Source organism: Aegilops tauschii, chromosome 3 (assembly GCF_002575655.3).
Source record: "Aegilops tauschii subsp. strangulata cultivar AL8/78 chromosome 3, Aet v6.0, whole genome shotgun sequence".
In the NCBI taxonomy this organism is placed as follows: Eukaryota; Viridiplantae; Streptophyta; class Magnoliopsida; order Poales; family Poaceae; genus Aegilops; species Aegilops tauschii.
Genome location: NC_053037.3, coordinates 495875539 through 495894741, shown reverse-complemented (window position 1 = coordinate 495894741; position 19203 = coordinate 495875539). Strand labels below are relative to the sequence as shown.

The 19203-nt window shown below is 45.3% G+C and overlaps 1 pseudogene; it reads left to right on the top strand.

The window, feature by feature from the left end:
- Positions 1–431: 431 nt before the first annotated feature.
- LOC109753882 (uncharacterized) lies at positions 432–2244 on the top strand (annotated as a pseudogene).
- The last annotated feature ends 16959 nt before the right edge of the window (positions 2245–19203 follow it).

Genomic DNA, 19203 nt, shown 5'->3' with positions numbered 1-19203 from the left:
TGCCCGTGGAACGTGGCCTTCATCCCGAAATGCCTAGCTTGACTCTGCCTTTTCAGACCCGGTGCATTGCTCCGGCGCGCGGCGCTCAACTTGAGTGGACGGAGCAGGGCGTGCTGCTGCTGCTGCAGCAGCAGCTCGTGGGCGGTAGGGTGCATCAGTTCTTCGAGACCACCAGGCGCTCTGTACTTGTGCTACTGTACTGCTCTCCCCTCTTCCTCATTTCCCCCTCCTCCATGGGTCACTCCCCCGTCTATCCCATCTGGCATCTGCTCTGTTCGTGTTTTTCTGTAGATCATCGTCTGGTACCCTTATCCTGCCCTGGTTCTTCCTTTCATTTCTTGATGCGACTGTGTGTTCTTCAGTTTGCTTTACGCTCCGCTGCTCGCTTACGGAGTTGCGCGTTCATGTCGCGAGAGCTGGAGTGTGCGGCAATGACGGGCGCCGACGCCCTTGGCTGCCCGGCGCTAGCTCTTCTTCTTTCGCAGGCCAAAAGGGAGAAGAATGACCCGAGTTGTCTGGAAACCTCGCCGCCAGCTACGGCCATGGTGACTGGTGACTTGTACTCCAAATGGTCCACGCTCCCGCCCGACCTCGTCCGCCGCATCGCCGATTCCTTCCTCCATACCAACGACGTCGACTGCTACATGGACCTGCGCGCCGTGTGCCCGAGCTGGCGCGCCGCCACCGACGACCCCAAGGACAACGCCTCCGACCGCCGCTTCCAGCTGCGCCGGTGGGTCGTCCTCGACGAGCCCTTCCCGGGCGAAGGAAAACCAATGCTCTTGCTGAACGCCGACACCGGCCGCTTCCGCCACAGGAAGCTCCCGCTGCCCAGCGACCACTACGTGGTGGCGACCACCCACGGCGGTTACTTCGTGTTGGCGGACAAAAGCCTTCCTCGCGCGGCCAGCGTCCTCAACCCTCTCACCGGCGTCGTGGTCCGCTTCGCGGCGCGCGTGCCCGCCGAGGTGGGGGTCGCCGACGTCGTCTTCGACGCAGCTCCCTGCTCAAGCTCGTCCTGATCTGCAGCTCGTCTCGCACGCATTACACAGCCAGTCCCGACAGCCGGGGTTTCACCGTCCACGAGAGCACGACAGACTACGATCTCCTACTCAAGGCGGCCGTAGGCGGCGGCGTCTACGCACACGTCGTCGGACCCGCCGTGGGTCCTGTTCTATTCAAGTTCGTGAAGACCTACGGTTTCGACCCGGACAAGTTCTTCTCCGGCTACGCGAACGACGACCGGGGTTTCATGGTCGGGATGGCCGAGCATATGCTGCTCGTCTTCAAGCCACGGACGGCCACCTCGCCATGCGTCTCCAAGTTTGACATGGATACACGTGGGCTCTGGCTCATGCAGAGCATCGGCACATTTGCCATCTTCGTCGGCCATCGGAGGTGCCTGGCTGTGGATACCGATAAGTTCCCAGGTGTTGAGGCGAACTGCGTGTACTATACTGAACATCTGGGTACATCCGCTCACATCTGCAGGTGCAACAACAGGAGAGTAGAGAGGGTCTCTGACGCCGTCGATTTCGTGAAGCTGGGGGAGAAGTTTGTCCTCGTCGCTGACCGGCCTTTCACCATCATCCATCTTCTCTCCAGCTACACCGTCAACGTCTCGGACTCTCAACTGGCCTTGCCACAGGTGTCATAGGGCGCCGGCAAATCTTGGTTCAGCTCTGGGGGTAGTGATCTCGATGACTAACAATGTTGTGCTTTTGCTGTGCAATTGTTCTTGTTTTCCCTCTAGTCTTTATGTTTTGTTATTTTAGATATGCGGATAAGAAGCAGGTTGATTCTAGGTTAGATCACCTTGGTGGAAGTATTGTTTGATGCATTAGAGCATCTTTAACCGATCCTCAATAATTTAAAAGAGCAAACGGCCGAGTATCTTCTGAAAGAGTATATTTGATCCTTAAAAAGGCGGAAATATTATATAGCGAATATTCTCTGAGAGATGGATGGCAAACGAACGTTTTTTATGGCATTTTTTAGGTGGTAGCAGATGGCAATTTCTGCCCCTTTTTACCGCAAATTTTTCTTCTTTTCAGAAACAGTTTGTCTAACTCACATCTAGATGTTTTTTAAGGATGTCACATCTAAGCTCCCACAAATATATAATGCAGCAACAAGAAACAAAAAAATACTAGGACAAAAAAAGTAGACCACAAATAGAGTGGACATCAGTTTAGATATAACATAACTATGTCACATCTAGATGTGTCCTAGACAGACCCTTTCAGAAACTACCACGAGTCTCTTAAAAAAATTGACATACGTCCCCATAGAAGTTGCCAGCCGTTAGCAAATGCCCCCCCCCCCAACGTTGGCTGGCTATTGGGGTCCTAAAAAAGTGTTGTTTCTATCCGATCCCCTAAACTTAATGCAGTAAAACTTACATTTGGCTTATAAATGTCGTCGAACACTTGTTATGCGCATTTGCGGCGAGAGGCGACGATGATAACCACGCCGGAGTCACGAGTCACCACCCGCTGCTGAACGCATCACACACATCACATGTCCCCGCCTCATCGTGTTATTTCTCGCTGCCGCATGCGCTACTCGTGCTCCACGGGTGGACGCCGAGCCACCCGAGTGGTGGGAGCTGCGGAGCAGCCCGAGGTACCTGGAGGTGCCCTCCGCTCCATCCTTATGGCGTGCTTCCTCCAGTGGCCGGATCGTGAATCTGCAGCCGTCGCCGTCAAGGCCAGCTTTGAGGCCAGCTCCGGTGTGTCCGGCAGGTGGTCGTGGATGCATTCGTGCGTCTCAAGAGCCGGTGGGCGTGCCTGCAGAAGAGCACGGAGGTAAAGCTGAGAGTGTTTGACAAAAAACTACCACTTTAGGGGTTTTTGTCCCACAGAACTACCACTTTTTAAAAAGTGGCGGAAAACTACCAAAAATTCTTAATTCTGTGACTAAAAACTACCACTTTCAGATAATAGCTAGTTTAAACGATTTAAACATGTTAACCATTCAGTTGACCGCTATTACGGGTGGGACCCACACGTCATTCTTCTTCCTCCTCTCTCTATCCTTCTTTGGCATTTTCACAAACAGGTTCTGTGCATGGGAGGGAAGGAGGTCAAACTCCGGTGACGCGCCCGCCGGGGAGACGCCCCTGCTGCTGCTGACCAAGGAAGATGGCCCACGGGACGCCCCATCCTCGCGCGCCCAGAACACCACCAAGGACGCCAGCGAGGTGCGCGCCTCCCCTGCCCGAGGTGCTCGCGCTTCAGGAGCTGCTCGCCGTGGTGCTCGCACACTGCGGCCGAGCCTCGTGACGGGCGTGAGCCTCGACGTCCCATCCAGCGGATGGGAGGAGGGTGTTGCGGAGCTCCGACTCCCCGGCAGTCGTCGCCGGAGGCGAGAGGAAGGCCGGAGCCGTGGTGCTGCTGCTCCTTGCCGCTAACCACGAGCTCCAGCTCGAAGGGAGGCCGACGAGGGCGACGGCAGCAGGGCCTAGAGCTCGCAGTACCTCGGCTTCGCGTGCGGCTGGGCGGGCTTCTCCTCCGAGGCCACCGGGCGCAGGGCGGCAAACGCCACAGCAGCATGAGGAGGCGGCTGGGCTCCGGCTGGAGGCAACATAGGGCGGCGGCGGGGCGATGTAGCCGGTGACGGTTGACCGCAGGGTCCGCGACGCAGCACGCGCGGGCGCGCAAGGGAGAGGACGCAGCACGCGCGGACGCGTCACCGGAGTTTGACGGACCTCCTTCCCTCCCATGCACAGAACCTGTTTGTGAAAATGCCAAAGAAGGATGGAGAGAGGAGGAAGAAGAATGACGTGTGGGTCCCGCCCGTAATAACGGTCAACTGAATGGTCAACATGTTTAAATCGTTTAAACTAGCTATTATCTGAAAGTGGTAGTTTTTAGTCACAGAATTAAGAATTTTTGGTAGTTTTCAGCCACTTTTTAAAAAGTGGTAGTTCTGTGGGACAAAAACCCCTAAAGTGGTAGTTTTTTGTCAAACACTCTAAAGCCGAGGACCTCCCCGTGGTGCTCAGCGTGTGCCGCGTGCTGCACAACATCTGCGAGGCCAGAGGAAAGACCATGCCGTAGGAGCTCTGGGTGGAGCTCGAGGACAACCCGACCGTGTTGCAGAACCCCGTGCGCTTCGATGCCGTCGCCAAGGCCAGGGACAAGATCGAGTACAACCTCCTCCACTATGCCCTCACTGGCTCCGACTACAGGAGGAGAGCCTCCGTGGCTGGAGATGATTGAAAGGACAAAAAATAAAGAAAAAAATATCGCCAGAATTTGGTGGCGGGAGGTCTACCGTCGGCGGGGCTGCGGGGTGCCGGTGGTGACCAACAGAGTCAAGGAGGGCGACGCCGGAGTGGATGCGGCTGAGCAAGATAAAGCGGTGGGCGAGAATGGAGACAAAAAGAACTACTCCACGAATGGAAAGATGAGTATATTTTATCCTAAGGAGGCCGTGGAAATAAATTATTCTTCTTTAACCGTTATAAGGGTTCGGTTAGGTGTTGGTTAGAGAATGGAGATGCTCTTCTATATCTATCCCTAATAGTAAAAGGAGGAAGCTTTTATAGTTCTTCATATGTCACCCTTTTATATCCATTGATTTTGTGTTAATCATGAAGATTGATGGCTGAGATTTTTCATAGCTCCATACGTCACACTTTTATATCCACTGATTTGTGTTAATCGCGAAGATTGACGGCTGAGATTTCTCTTCTACTATAATTCACAATCCATAATACCGATTCGTAAGTTGCGTTTTTTGAGACAATTCGCAAAGCTTTATTACGTCGTCACCTGTTGAACCGGGACGAAAGAGAGGTTCCCGGGGTGACCTAACCACACACGGCGGCCCACCTCTAGTTTCAAAGCATGCTTTGCTAAATTGTGAGCCTCCACATTGGAGCTCCTAAACTCATGAACGAAATTACAAGAATTAAATCTACTAGAGTAGTCTATGATTTCATGCACGATCGCTCCGTATTCTGCTATGTTCTTCTGCTTTATACTATCTATCACCTCCTTGCAATCAGAGGCTACGTGGATCGACTGAAGTTGGAGATCTTACGACAGTGCCAACGCCTCCCTCACCGTCAAAGCTTCTAAGCTTGTAGGGTTGGTGATCGCTGTGAAGCCCAGCGTTGATTCGTAAGTTACGTGCCAAAGCGACAGGAGAAAGCAAACTCAACTGACGAGCGGTTGGGCCACGTCCACGCTGTCTCATGGGCCTGCCACATATCCTGATTATTTTCTTAAAACTGATCAGCGACTAAAATCTCGAATCTGAAAATAATTACATCGCCAAAAATAAATGATTTGTTTTCTGTATGTACTACGTAACCCAGTCAAACTCGATTGTACATAAAAAAGACCCAACCCAGTCAAACTCGTTTGTACATAAAAAAGACGCAACCCAGTCAAACTTTGCATACCTCGTCGGGAGCTCCTACTGGACGCTTGTTGCGTCCAACAGGGCGCCGACGCACAGGGGGCGACGTGACTTTTGCACAGGCACGTCGCCGCAGTGCGCCGATTGGGCCGGTCCATTGGAGTGCGCTGTAAATACAAGGTGATAATTTGCAAAAAATAGCAGGGCGTGATGGCTATGAATTGAACACAGCACTTCAGGCTTGCACTCGCACCCTACTAGCCACAAGGATGGAAGCGCTCGGTTGACCAAACTACAGCAGAAACCTACAAGAACTAAAGAAAGTATAAGACTGTTTGAAAAACATCCTTTACGATTTTTCAAATAGCAAAAACAAAACGTGAATGTTTTATCAAACGCGAACATTATTAGTTTTTTTTTTACAAATTTTGAGAAAACTCAAACATTTTTCAACACACAAACGAATTTTGGAGACGCGAACATATTTTTTAGAACGGAAACATTTTTTAAACTACCCAAAAACCTGAACAGGAACAATTTTTCAAATTTGGAAACACAAACAACTTTTGAATTTCCCAAACATTTTTGGAATTTGTGACATTTCTTTAAAGCACAAACATTTTCTGAATCTTGAGAACCAATTTTGAAACGGAGAACAAATTTGGAAGCGTGGACAAAATTTTAAAGCACAAACATTTTTTGAATCTTTGGAACAAATTTGGAAATGGAGAACAAATTTGGAAGCGCGAACAATTTTTAAAGCACGAACATTTTTTGAATCTTGAGAACTCCTAAACAAATTTGGAAGCGCAAACAATTTTTTAAAGCACGAACATTTTTTGAATCTCGAGGACAAATTTTGAAATAGAGAACAATTTTGAAAAATCCTGAACAAATTTGGAAGCGTGAACAATTTTCTAAAGCGCAATCATTTTTTTGAATCTTGAGAATAAATTTCGAAATAGAGAACAATTTCGAAAAGTCCCAAACAAATTTGGAAGCGCGAACATTTTATGAAAACGCGAACATTTTATGAAATCCGGTATACTTTCTGCATTTCGAAAGTTTTGAACTTTTTGTGTAACGGGAACAAATTTTGAATTGGAGAACATTTTTTCGATAACTGGAAATTTTATGAAAATACGAACAAAATTTGATTTTTTTGAATTTCTTTTGAGAAAAAGAGAAGAAAAGGAAAAGGAAAAAGAAAGAAAAAAATCAGGAACATTTTTCGAAATTGTGAACAAAATTGTGTAAATGTGAACACTGTTTCAGAAATATGAACAATTTTTGACAAAAAGAACATTTTTGAAAATTCTAAACCATATTTGAACTTTTCGAAAAGCTTACAAAGAAAAAGTAAAAAAAAACAGAATAAGACAAAGAAAACGAGAAAAAAGAAAGACAGAATAAGACTGAAGAAAAAACAGTAGAAGGAACAAATGGTTTTTTCCTCGCTTTTCGTTTCTTTAAATTTAGCATTGCTATTATAACAGATCCACGAGCCAGTCGCTGTGGCTAGCGCGGTGTGTTCTGCTACTGAAGGTCGTAGGTTTGATCCCTAGCGCTATCGTTTTTTGCGGTTCATCTCGCGAGTCGAAACCACTAAAATGGGCCGGCCCAGGGTGAGCTGCGCCCTGTGCGAAGCGGCGACTACTTGCCGCAGTAAGCGGCGAATAGGGAATTCCTACCTCGTCGTTGCCTCCCATAAATATCAGGACCGGGAGGGAGGAGAGGAGGGGAAGGGGGAGCGGCAGATAGATTGCGGCCCGGCCAAGCCCGACTTCACCGACTGGAAGCTCTGCAACGCCGTGTTGAGAAGGTACTTCAGGCCGCACTCACAGGCGCCTCTCCGATGACGCTGGCAGGAAGCGCGATGACCTCATCTTCTGGGCGAGGCAACCTTATCTTCTGGACGGAACCCGTTCACGTGGCGCTATCGATGGTGGCCACCAGCGCCGAAGAAAGCACTCTCGTGGATGGCAAAAAACACATATTTGACGCGTGGACGAAAGGAAATCACGATCTGAAGTGCTCTTAAAAAAATTCACAGATTAACCGTTTTGTGTGGCGCCCGACAGCCTGGCGCTGCACTCCACTGTGCAGCGCCTTTGTCTTAGGCGCCGCACGACCGGCCAGCATGGCAGCCCGGGGCCAGGCGCGGGCCCACATCCAACCGTACAACGCCTAAAGCGTAGGCGTCACACTTGTAATGTGCAGTGCCTAGCGCTTAGGCGCCACACATGCAATGTGCAGCGCCCGGACCTTCGGCGCTGCACTACCTGTTTGTCACTTAGGCTGGCCCCACCCTTTCACCCCACCCACCCCACCCCACACACCCCACCCCACCCACACCCTGAGCTAAGCGCCCCTCCTCTATCCCCCTCTCCCCCTCTCAAATCCTTCTCAAATCTTGCAAATCCGGAGTATTTGACCGTGGATTTCGAAGCCAACCCCTCCCTTAAGGTAATCTCCTTCGATCCCCTCTTTTTCATCCATAGGAATTGTCACATTTTCTCAAATCTTGCTAGTTTGGGGAAACCCTAGTTTTGGCTTGGATTTGGAAATTTGTGTTGAAACATGTTAGGTTTCTTTGCTAATTTGGTAGGGTTAGGCTTCATACTATGCTAGGGTTAGGGTTATGTGTGTTTTTATGTTGGGGTTAGGGTTAGGGTTATGCTATGGTTAGGGTTGTGGGTATTGTTAAGTGGGGGTTAGGGTTATTGTTTCATATCTATGTTAGGGCTTATGTATTTTGTGCAAATATTCGGTTAAGTACTTACTTGATATATGTGTGTTTTTGATTATTGTAGAGATGGGAAGAACATGTGTTTATGTTCATCATGTGGATAAAGATGCCTTTTTGAAAGGCAATGTTGAGCCGGACCCGGATGAGCTTGACATGGTGTTTGAGAGTAGTCCTAGCTATGCGGATGTCTTGGAACAAGTGACGAAGGATTTGAATTCGATGGACCCAAGTGACGTTGTTGAGTTCGAGGGAAGGCATAATGTTTGTTTTGGAATGCACATCCGTTGGAAGACAATGCGTGTGAACTCTGAGCAACATTGGGTTGCATACAAGGAGACGGTTGCCGAATCTCTAGACAAGGCTCTTGAGTTATTTGCCTCCAAGAAGGTTGAGTCTAGTTTGCATTTGGACTTGAACCGGAACCCCTCCCCATTGGTTGCTAGTACTCCCCCACCCATGGACCAAGATCAAATGAGTGATTTGGCCAACATTGAGCCCAATTTTAAACAACCAAAATGAAGCTTTTGAAGAGGAGAATGATGAGTACGAGGAGGATGGCAACGAAATGTGGGTGATCTCGACCAATATCATGTGCAAGAGACAATGGATCAATCCATCCCTTTTTCCCGTTCATATGCATCGGATTCGGATGACGATGGTCCCGATGAAGAAGTTGATGTGGAGGGGTTCACGCCGAAGGAAGCCGAAGCATTTAAGAAGGTATTCGGGTGGGATCACAAGACACCATTGTTCAAGGATCTTAGTCTCGCGGATGAAGCCATTGTAGATGGTGTCAAATGTATATCTATTGGAGGTAGGCCAAGTTCTCACCGTGATTTGGAAGACGGCAAGAACGGGATATATCCCGGTTGTGAGTTTGAATCCTTCTTGAAATTGAAGATGTGGCTCAACAACTACTCGGTTACGCATTATCATCCACATAGAAGGGCCAACTCGGACGTCAATGTGTGTTACACGGTTAAATGTGAAGTGCCAAGATGTCCATGGATTTTGTATGCAAGGCCATGGAAAGGAGGTCCCACTTGGCGCATAGTGAGTTGTGTATCATGTCACATGTGCCAACACAAGAATGCGGATGGCGAGCTTGTGTCCCAAGAACACAGACAACTCACGTCCGAGTTCATCGCTTATAGGTTTTCCAACCAAATATCCGCACTTCCAACAATGAGCATTAAGAGTTTCATTGACCTTGTGAAAGCCATCTTTCATTACAAGGTGAAGTACGACAAGGCATGGCGAAGCAAGCCGCATTCAAGATGTTGTATGGCAATTGGGAGGAAGCATACAACCGACTCCCTAGGTTGTTGTTAGCTATGGCTGCCACAAACCCAGGCATGGTTCACGTGGTCGAGCCTCATGGGCACCAAACATTGATTCACAACGGGAGGACCGTCCGAGTATTTGGCCGTGCATTTAGGGCCTTTGAGCAATGCATGAGGGCTTTTGAGCATTGTCGGCCCGTCATCGCCGTTGATGGCACGTTCTTGACTGGACAATACAAGGGCACTATATTGGTTGCAATAGCAAGTGATGCCAATAACCGGCTGTTGCCTTTGGCTTTCACTTTGGTTGAGGTGGAGAACAATGATAACTGGAAGTGGTTCTTGCGTCAATTGAGAACAAGGGTATTACCGGGTGAAAGGGAAATTTGTGTCATATTGGATCGCCATCCAGGAATTCTAAACGCAGTGGTGGTTGACATTCCCGGACATGCAAAATTGCACCATCGATGGTGCATGAGGCACTTTTGTGCAAACTTCTATAGGGCATGTGGTATCAAGGAGTTGGCTGATGATCTTCAAGATTGTTGTCTCGCTTTCTCCGACAAGCGGTTCGCCAACTTGTTCAATGAATTGCTCACACACAAGAAACTTGATCCCGGTGGTCTTGAATTTCTCAATAAGAACTTTGTCGAAAGGGATAAGTGGGCACGTGCTTTCGATGAAGATGGCCGGAGGTATGGTCAAATGACAAGCAACATGGCAGAATGCTTCAATAGGGTGCTCAAGGGTGTACGTGCATTACCCGTGACGACAATAGTTCAATACACATTTGACAAGATGAATGCATACTTTTTAAAGTACTCAATGGAGACGGATAAGCAGATTGCTAGCGAGAACAAGGAAAAGCACAAGTAAAATTTCCCACCAAAGATTGAAGAATGGTTGGAATTTCAATCACGAAAGGCATACTCCCAAGAAGTTGTACTATATGACGACAACGATTGGATGTATGAAGTGAAAGAGTCTGGAGGAACCACAAACGATGGCCACCAACATGAAGGCCGGGCTTTCAAGGTCTCCGTAACACGGTGTGATTGCACTTGCAGGAGGCCATCCTTGCTTCATCTCCCACGCTCGTACTTGTTAAACGCATCCTGTGTTAGGAATGTGGACGTCAATCACCCTCTTACCGTGCGGGAGTCCGAGTTCTCAATCATGACTGTAAAGAATACATGGGCTCCCCGGTTTCAGCCATACTTGGACCAATCACAATGGCCAGAGTATCATGGAGTTCAACTACTGGAATAGTGATGTTGCTCTCTGGACTGGCATGTCCAGATGTGCTGGGCGTTGCACTGTCTAATGCAGCGCCTGAGGCATGGGCGCTGCACCTTGACTTAGAGAATTTTTGGCAAGGAAAGCTACTGGAATAGTGTTGTTGCTCTCTGGACTGGCATGTCCAGATGTGCAGCGCCTAGTGCAGCGCCCGTCCTTTAGGCGCTGCACATCTGGACATGCCAGTCCAGAGAGCAACAGAAAGATTCCAGTAGCCATTCGAGCTGTGCAGCGCCTAAGGGCTAGGCGCTGCACATGGCAACCCCTCCCACCCACCCCCACCCCACACACAAACCCGAAGCTCAGTGCCTCCCCTCTTCCCTCCTCTCTCCCCCTCTCAAATCCTTCTCAAATTCGGAGATTTTTTTCCGTGGATCTCGAAGCCAACCCCTCCCTTAAGGTAATCTCCTCCGATCCCCTCGTTTTCATCCAAATGAATTCTCACATTACCTCAAATCCTGCTAGTTTGGGGAAACCCTAGTTGTTCATTGGATTTGGAAATTTGTGTGGAAATTTGTTGGGAAACCCTAGTTTTGGCTAGGGTTAGGCATTTGAATGTGTTCATGCATTTACCTATGTACATGTTAATGTGTTGAAATTTGTGGGGAAACCGTAGTTTTGTAGGCATGGCTTCATCCGGTTCCATGACGAGGCCACTGTGTGCTAACCAAGAAGACATGCCGAACAAGTGGGAGGATGCATCTTTGGACAAGGTGAAGGAGAAAGATGTCGACATCCTGCCATGTTGGTGTGAAGATATTTGCAAGGTGAAGGTGTCCACCGACCGAAAGAAGTCATGGACGGAAGGGAGGAGATATTTTGTATACCCGAACTATGCTTATGATCGTGTGCTTCCAACTAACGCCTATGACCAACCACCGGTAAGCTAGAGAAGTAAAATGTTTGTCAACACTTACTTACTCTCAAATGTGTGTCAACACTAAAAAAAATTTGTATGCAGTAACCGCCTCCTCTATGCAAGTACTTCACATGGATAGATCATGAAGTGCCAGAAGATGTCCAAAAGGACCAATATCAAGATTGTCTTAGGCGCCAGCGGCGGTTCGAAGAATCGTCTCGAAGAGGCTTAGAGGAAGAGCGTCGTCAAAAGGAGAGGATGGAGCGGAAGAAACGAGAGGAGGAGAGGGCACGCCAAGCGAAACTTGCTCGTGAGGAGGAGAGGCCAAGAAAGCTTGCAAAGGCCCGCGAGGTGCAAGAGGAGGATTCGGCACATGACAAGAAGGGGAAATGGCCTCGCTCGACTCAGTAGGGACTTCGCTTCGGTGCACTCGTCATGAACTATCTTCTAGGGCAAGAAGCCATTTGTCGTCAACTATGTCGTAGTAGGCCTAAATTTTTCATTTCTAATGAATGTGTCGTGAACTTGTGAGGTTATGTGATATGTTGGTGATCTCTTAGTAGTGTGCTACTTGTGTTTGCGAAGTGTAGTAATGTTTGAATTGTCTTAAGTGATGAACTCATCGGCATATTATTTGTGTTTGTTCAAATTGCTGTGAAGTTCAAGTTATTGTAAGTGTTGTGATGTCCAAGTGAATTGAAATTGCTGTCAACTTTGTTTTTGCAGTTTTGCAGTTAACAGTACTGCAACGCATAGGGCACACGCACTACACTATACAGTGGAGCGCCCAACAGTCAGGCGTCATACTGTATAGTGCAGCGCCTTACCCTTAGGCGTGATACGTCTCCAACGTATCTACTTTTCCTAACACTCTTCCTCTTGTTTTGGACTCTAATTTGCATGATTTAAATGAAACTAACCCCGGACTAACACTGGTTTCAGCAGAACTACCATGGTGTTGTTTTTGTGCAGAAATAATAGTTTTCGCAATGGAACGAAACTTTGCAAGGATTTTTTATACAATAAATAAGAATTTATGGAGCCAAGATCCACCGGAGGGGGGCACATGGGTGGGCACAACCCACTAGGGCGCCACCCCTCCTAGCGTGCCCAGGTGGGTTGTCCCCACCAGGTGGCCCCGCAGACCCTGAAACCGACGCTATAAAATCCTATTTTTCCAGAAAAAAATCAGGGAGAAAGAATTATCGCGGTCCATGAGACGGAGCCGCCGTCACCTCCTGTTCTTCATCGGGAGGCCAGATCTAGAGTCCGTTTGGGGCTCCGAAGAGGGGGGTCTTCGTTCTTCATCATCACCAACCCTTCTCCATCGCCAATTCCATGATGCTCCCCACCGGGAGTGAGTAATTCCTTTGTAGGCTCGCTGGTCGGTGAGGAGTTGGATGAGATTCATCATGTAATCGAGTTAGTTTTGTTAGGGCTTGATCCCTAGTATCCACTATGTTCTAAGATTGATGTTGCTATGACTTTGTCATGCTTAATGCTTGTCACTTTGGGCCCGGGTGCCATGAATTCAGATATGAACCGTCTATGTTATCACCATTATATCCATGTTCTAGATCCGATATTGCAAGTTATAGTCACCTACTACGTGTTATGATCCGGCAAACCCCGGAGTAGTCGGGACCACTCCTGGTGATGACCGTAGTTTGAGGAGTTCATGTATTCACCGTGTGTTAATGCTTTGTTCCGGTTCTCTATTAAAAGGAGGCCTTAATATCCCTTAGTTTCCAATAGGACCCCGCTGCCACGGGAGGGTAGGACAAAAGATGTCATGCAAGTTCTTTCCATAAGCACGTATGACTATTTACTTAATACATGCCTACATTATATTGATGAACTGGAGCTAGTGCCGTATCGCCCTAGGTTATAACTGTCTCATGATGAATATCATCCAACAAGTCACCGATCCAATGCATATGAATTTATCCTATATTGTTTATGCTAAGTTATTACTGCTGCTGTTACTGTTGCACTTGTTACAAAACTACTGCTATCACTGTTACTGTTACTGTTACTGCTGTCACTATTATCAAAACTATCATACTACTTTGCTACTGATCACGTTGCTGTAGATAATTAATCTCCAGGTGTGGTTGAATTGACAACTCAGCTGCTAATACCTTCAAATATTCTTTGGCTCCCCTTGTGTCGAATCTTAAATTTGGGTTGAATACTCTACCCTCGAAAACTGTTGCGATCCCCTATACTTGTGGGTTATCAAGACCTTTTTCTGGCGCCGTTGCCATGGAGCATAGCTATATTTGTTGAGTCACTTGGGATTATTATCAATTTATCACTATGAAGAATCTGAAGGATGCTAAGACTAAGATTTACCCCTCAAAGACGAGGGGAGGTAAGGAACTGCCATCCAGTTCTGCTTTAAATTCACCTTCTGTTATAAGTAAACTTGCAACACCACCACATGATATTAATCCTGATATGTCGCAAGTTATTGATGATGCTACTTCTGCTATGGATAATGCTTATGATGATGCTAGTACCTGGCTTGATAATGATGATGTGCCACTTGGTGACTTTCTTGATGAACAAATTGCTAGAATAATACAACATGATGTTGTTGAATCTGATGATGAGCTTGAAACTGATACTCCCGAAACACCTGCTAGAACTAGCCTTCCTAGATATGAATTGCCTAAGGTACCGGAAGGTTATGTTATGAATGAGGAGACAACTAGAGATATTCTTGCTTGTAAGGATAGAGATGATCTAGAGAAATTATTATGCAAGTATAAAGAAAAATCTCTGAATGCTAGAATGAAAGATGATCCTAAGTTTGCTACTTCACCGATCTTTATTGATGATAAGGATTATGAATTCTCTGTCGACCCAGAGTTAATTACTTTGGTTGAATCTAATCCTTTCCATGGTTATGAAACTGAAACTGTTGTGGCACATCTTACTAAGTTGAATGACATAGCCATCCTTTTTACTCATGATGAGAAGACTCGCTATTACTTTATTCTCAAATTATTTCTGTTCTCATTAAAGGGTGATGCTAAAGCTTGGTACAATACTCTTGCTCCTGGTTGTGTGCGTAGTCCCCAGGATATGATTTATTACTTCTCTGAAAAATATTTCCCTGCTCATAAGAAACAAGCTGCTTTACAGGAAATATTTAACTTTGTGCAAACTAAAGAAGAGAGTCTCCCACAAGCTTGGGGGAGGCTTTGCCAGTTACTTAATGCTTTGCCTGATCATCCTCTTAAGAAAAACGAAATACTTGATATCTTCTATAACGGACAAACCGGTGATTCTAGGGACTTCCTAGATAGTTGTGCTGGTTGTGTTTTCAGGGAACGAACTGTTGGACAAGCTGAAGAATTATTGAATAACATACTGAAAAATTATGATGATTGGACTCTTCCTGAACCACCGCCTAAACCCACTCCAAAGAAGAGGGGTATATTATATCTCAGTCCTGAAGATATGCAAGAGGCAAAGAAATCTATGAAGGAAAAAGGTATTAAAGCTGAGGATGTCAAAAATTTACCTCCTATTGAAGAAATACATGGGCTTAATGCACCACCACTGCCTAAGGTGGTAGAGGTAAATTCTTTAATGAAGTTCAATGATAATGACAATCCTCACAATATGCACCCTAGCCAATGCCTTTACGAGTTTGAAAACTATATTAGAAAACAAGATCACTTCAATGCAAATGTTATGAAACAACTGAAATATAATTCTGATATGATTGCTCTCGCTTGAGTGACTTGTTATTTAGAATCTCGAATGATGTTAGAGGTGTTGGAAAACATGCTTCTATGGTTCAAACCCAGTTAGAACAAGTTGCTAAATCTCAAAGAGAGTTGCTAGATGGAATGAATAACAATATACACGACTTTACTGTTAGAGTTGCAACTAGAGGAGGTAAAATGACTCAGGAACCACTTTATCCTGAGGGACACCCAAAAAGAATAGAACAAGAGTCACAAAGAAATAACACTGATGCACGTAGTCCTTTTAAAAAGAAAAAGAAGAAGAAAAATGATAGGACTTTGCATGCTTCTAGTGAACCTGAAATAGAAAAACCTCCTGATAATGATAATGAAACTTCTATCTCTGATGCTGAAACTCAGTTGGTAATGAACACTCACTTTTTGATAATGAAAAAGATAATGATGAGGTTCATGAAGATGCTCAAACAAATAATAAATAACCAGACAATGATGTTGAGATAGAACCACCTGTTGATCTTGATAACCCACAACCTAAGAATAAAAGGTATGACAAAAGAGACTTCATTGCTAGAAAACACGGTAAAGAAAGAGAACCATGGGTTCAAAAACCAATGCCCTTTCCACCTAAATCAACTAAAAAGAAAGATGATGAAGAATTTGAACGCTTTGCTGAAATGCTGAGGCCAGTCTTTTTGCGTACTCACTCGACTGATATCTTGAAAATGCCTCCTTATGCAAAGTATATGAAAGACATCATCACAAATAAGAGAAAAATACCGGAAGCTGAAATCTCCACTATGCTTGCTAATTATACTTTTAAGGATGGAGTACCTAAAAAACTTGGAGATCTGGGAATACCAACTATACCTTGCTCCATTAAAAGAATTATGTGAAAACTTCTTTGTGTGATTTAGGAGCTGGTGTTAGTGTTATGCCTTTCCCTTTATATAAAAGACTTGACTTGAATAAACTCACACCTACTGAGATATCTTTGCAAATGGATGACAAATCAACTGCCATACCTATCGGTATTTGTGAGGATGTGCCTGTTGTTGTTGCTAATGTTACTATTTTGACTAACTTTGTTATACTTGAGATGCCCGATGACGACAACATGTCGATTATCCTTGGTAGACCCTTCTTGAATACTGCAGGGGTTGTTATTGATTGCAATAAAAGCAAGGTCACTTTTCATATCAATGGTAATGAGCATATGGTGCACTTTCCGAAGAAACAGTTCCAAGTGAATGGTATTAATGTTATTGAAAAATCTCTGACAATCACAATTGGAAGTTTTCAAATACCTCTACCTACTGTCAAAAAGAAATATGAAATGCTTATTGTTGGGGACATTCATATCCCCATTGAGGTAACTTAGTGATTTACGAAAGTTCTTCGGTTTCATACTAATCAAAAGTGGTTGTTAATAAGACCTGCTCAACCTTATTAATGGATCATTTTTGAGCGGTATGAAGTTGACGAATTTAGTAAGCACTACCTTCTGTCCCTACTTTTTGTTTTTTGTTTTTATTACTTAAATAAAATAAAATGCCATGTTTTGTCAGTTTTCTGAATTTCCTGTGCAATAAAAAAATTACCCAAAAATAAAAGTTCTCAGAATGCTCTGAAAATTTAATACGATTTTTTTCTGAATATGTAAGAATTTCTGGTGCTAATAATATCAGAGGGAGGTGCACCAGGTGGGCACAACCCACCTGGGCGCGCCAGGACCCCCAGGCGCACCCTGGTGGGTTGTGGTCCCAACGTGGGCCCCCCTCACTTATCCCTTCACACCACATCATCACTTACCTCCAGAAAAAATTCTCCATTGTTCTCTCTCCCGTGTTCTTGCTCTCAAACCCGCGGATTTTGATCTCTTTGCTCGAAGGTCCATTTTCGAACTGTTTCAGGGGATTGTTTCTTGGTATGTGACTCCGTCTTTTGTCCAATTAGTTTTTGTTTTAGTGGTTTATATTTTGAATAATTAGCTACTCTTGGTGTTGCTGTAGATGAGCTTGCATGTTGAATTCTTAGAGTTCTAAGTTGTTTGAATGCTTGCTATGGCCTCTATGTATCCCTAGGAGTAGTTGCTATCAATTTCATGAAGTTTTGTTGGAAAAATTTATGGACTAAAAATTTCAGAATTTTGTTCATAGGAAAAGGATGAATATCTTTAGGAAGTTTGCTTCTAAGAAGAACTCCAAGGGTGTTATTGGGGAGTCGTCTAACAGTGATCTCCATCCTCGGAGGTTGGCGGAGGTAAGGCCGTGTGAATGGCCGCATACCTAGTTCATGGAAGAGGCTAGAATCCTTCAGGAGTTCACACAATATGCTGCTAATGCCGGCCTCACCGACTTCATTGCAGATGAGTGTGAACAGTATCATCTCCTCACAAACATCTTTGTTCAAAGTTTTACTTTCTTTCCTAGGAATAATCCCCCTTAGGTGCAGTTTAGTTTATATGTTGAAACCTGTCAGATACCACTTACTGAATTTTGTAACATATGCATGTTCCCTTTGACGGGAGCTTAGCTGAGCCTGGGCCGTTTGAGGCCTTTTATCGCACCTTGATAGTGGGAGATGAGAGAGGGGTGTCAGCTATCACTACCGTTGTCTTGCATTTTCCTGTTGTTCATTACTTTGCTCTTTTCATTGCAAAATGCTTGCTTGCTAGAGAGAAGGTGGGTGCACTCAGTTCAACAGACCTTACTGTTTTACGTCGTGCACTAGAGGGCGACAACACTTATAGCTTGGAAGCTATTGTGGCTCGTCGTCTCCACATTAATAAATCCAAGGGTAAGATACATGGTGGGATTTTTGCTACTCGTTTGGCGGCTCACTTCAATGTTGAGATACGCCTTCATGATCACCCTCTTACCAAAGTTTACCTAGACCGCACAGCCATGGAGCACCAACATTTTATTGCACGAGATTACCCTGACATTCCTATTCCTTATAACTGAGTTTTTAGCATTGAAACTCGTGATATTATTCCATTGCCTGCCCCTACTTTGTTTGATCCTGTTGCCAGGGGCGGATATAGGATTATGCCTGCGGACATCATCGCTTACCGGAACAACCTGGCTGAAGAGGAGGAGGAAGAGCCTTAGAAGTGGGATGAGTGGACGCCCGCTCCTCAGTACCCCGACTACTATTCAGGCTACTGACTGTTTACCAAGTTAGGCCAAAAGCCTAAGCTTTGGGGAGTACGTGTTTCTCACCGGCATTACATTCATGTCCACTTATTCCATTTGTCGGTGTTCACACTTTTTCATTGTATTATCCATGCTTAATTTTATTTTCTCGCTTTCTTCTTGTGTGTTTGAAAAAACTTTAGAAAAAACAAAAAAAATAGTTGTAGTTAGTTTACTTTCTATACATGATTAGTTGTAATATTAAAAAAGAAAACCCAAAAGATTTCCTTGTTCTTCTTTTGCTTGTTGGGAGCTTTCCCGTGTAAATAGTTTTTCTCATTTTTTCTTTTCCCTTTTATTTGCTTTTCAAGAAAACCAAAAACTCCAAAAAATATTTCAGTGTGTTTCTCTGAATTTCTTTTCTTTTTATTCGAGTCATATCAAGGAAAAGACCACGATGAAAATGTTGAGTGGCTCTCATATGAATAACTGTTGATCTAATAAAGAGCCCATTTTACCTTGTCTTCTCCTTTTGAATAAAATGTTTGCAGATTCCAGCTTAGTCCACGACACTCTTGCACTATTATTATTTTCATATCGTTCGGTCGTGCAAGTGAAAGGCAATAATGACGATATTCGATGAACTGGCCATGGCAGAGAGAAACTGGTATGAACTCGACTTGTTCTGTTTGTGTAAATATGTTTAACCTAGTATCCATGATTCATCCCATTATGATTGAACATGTTTGCAATGACAATTAGAGATTATAGTTTCTCATGCCATGCATAA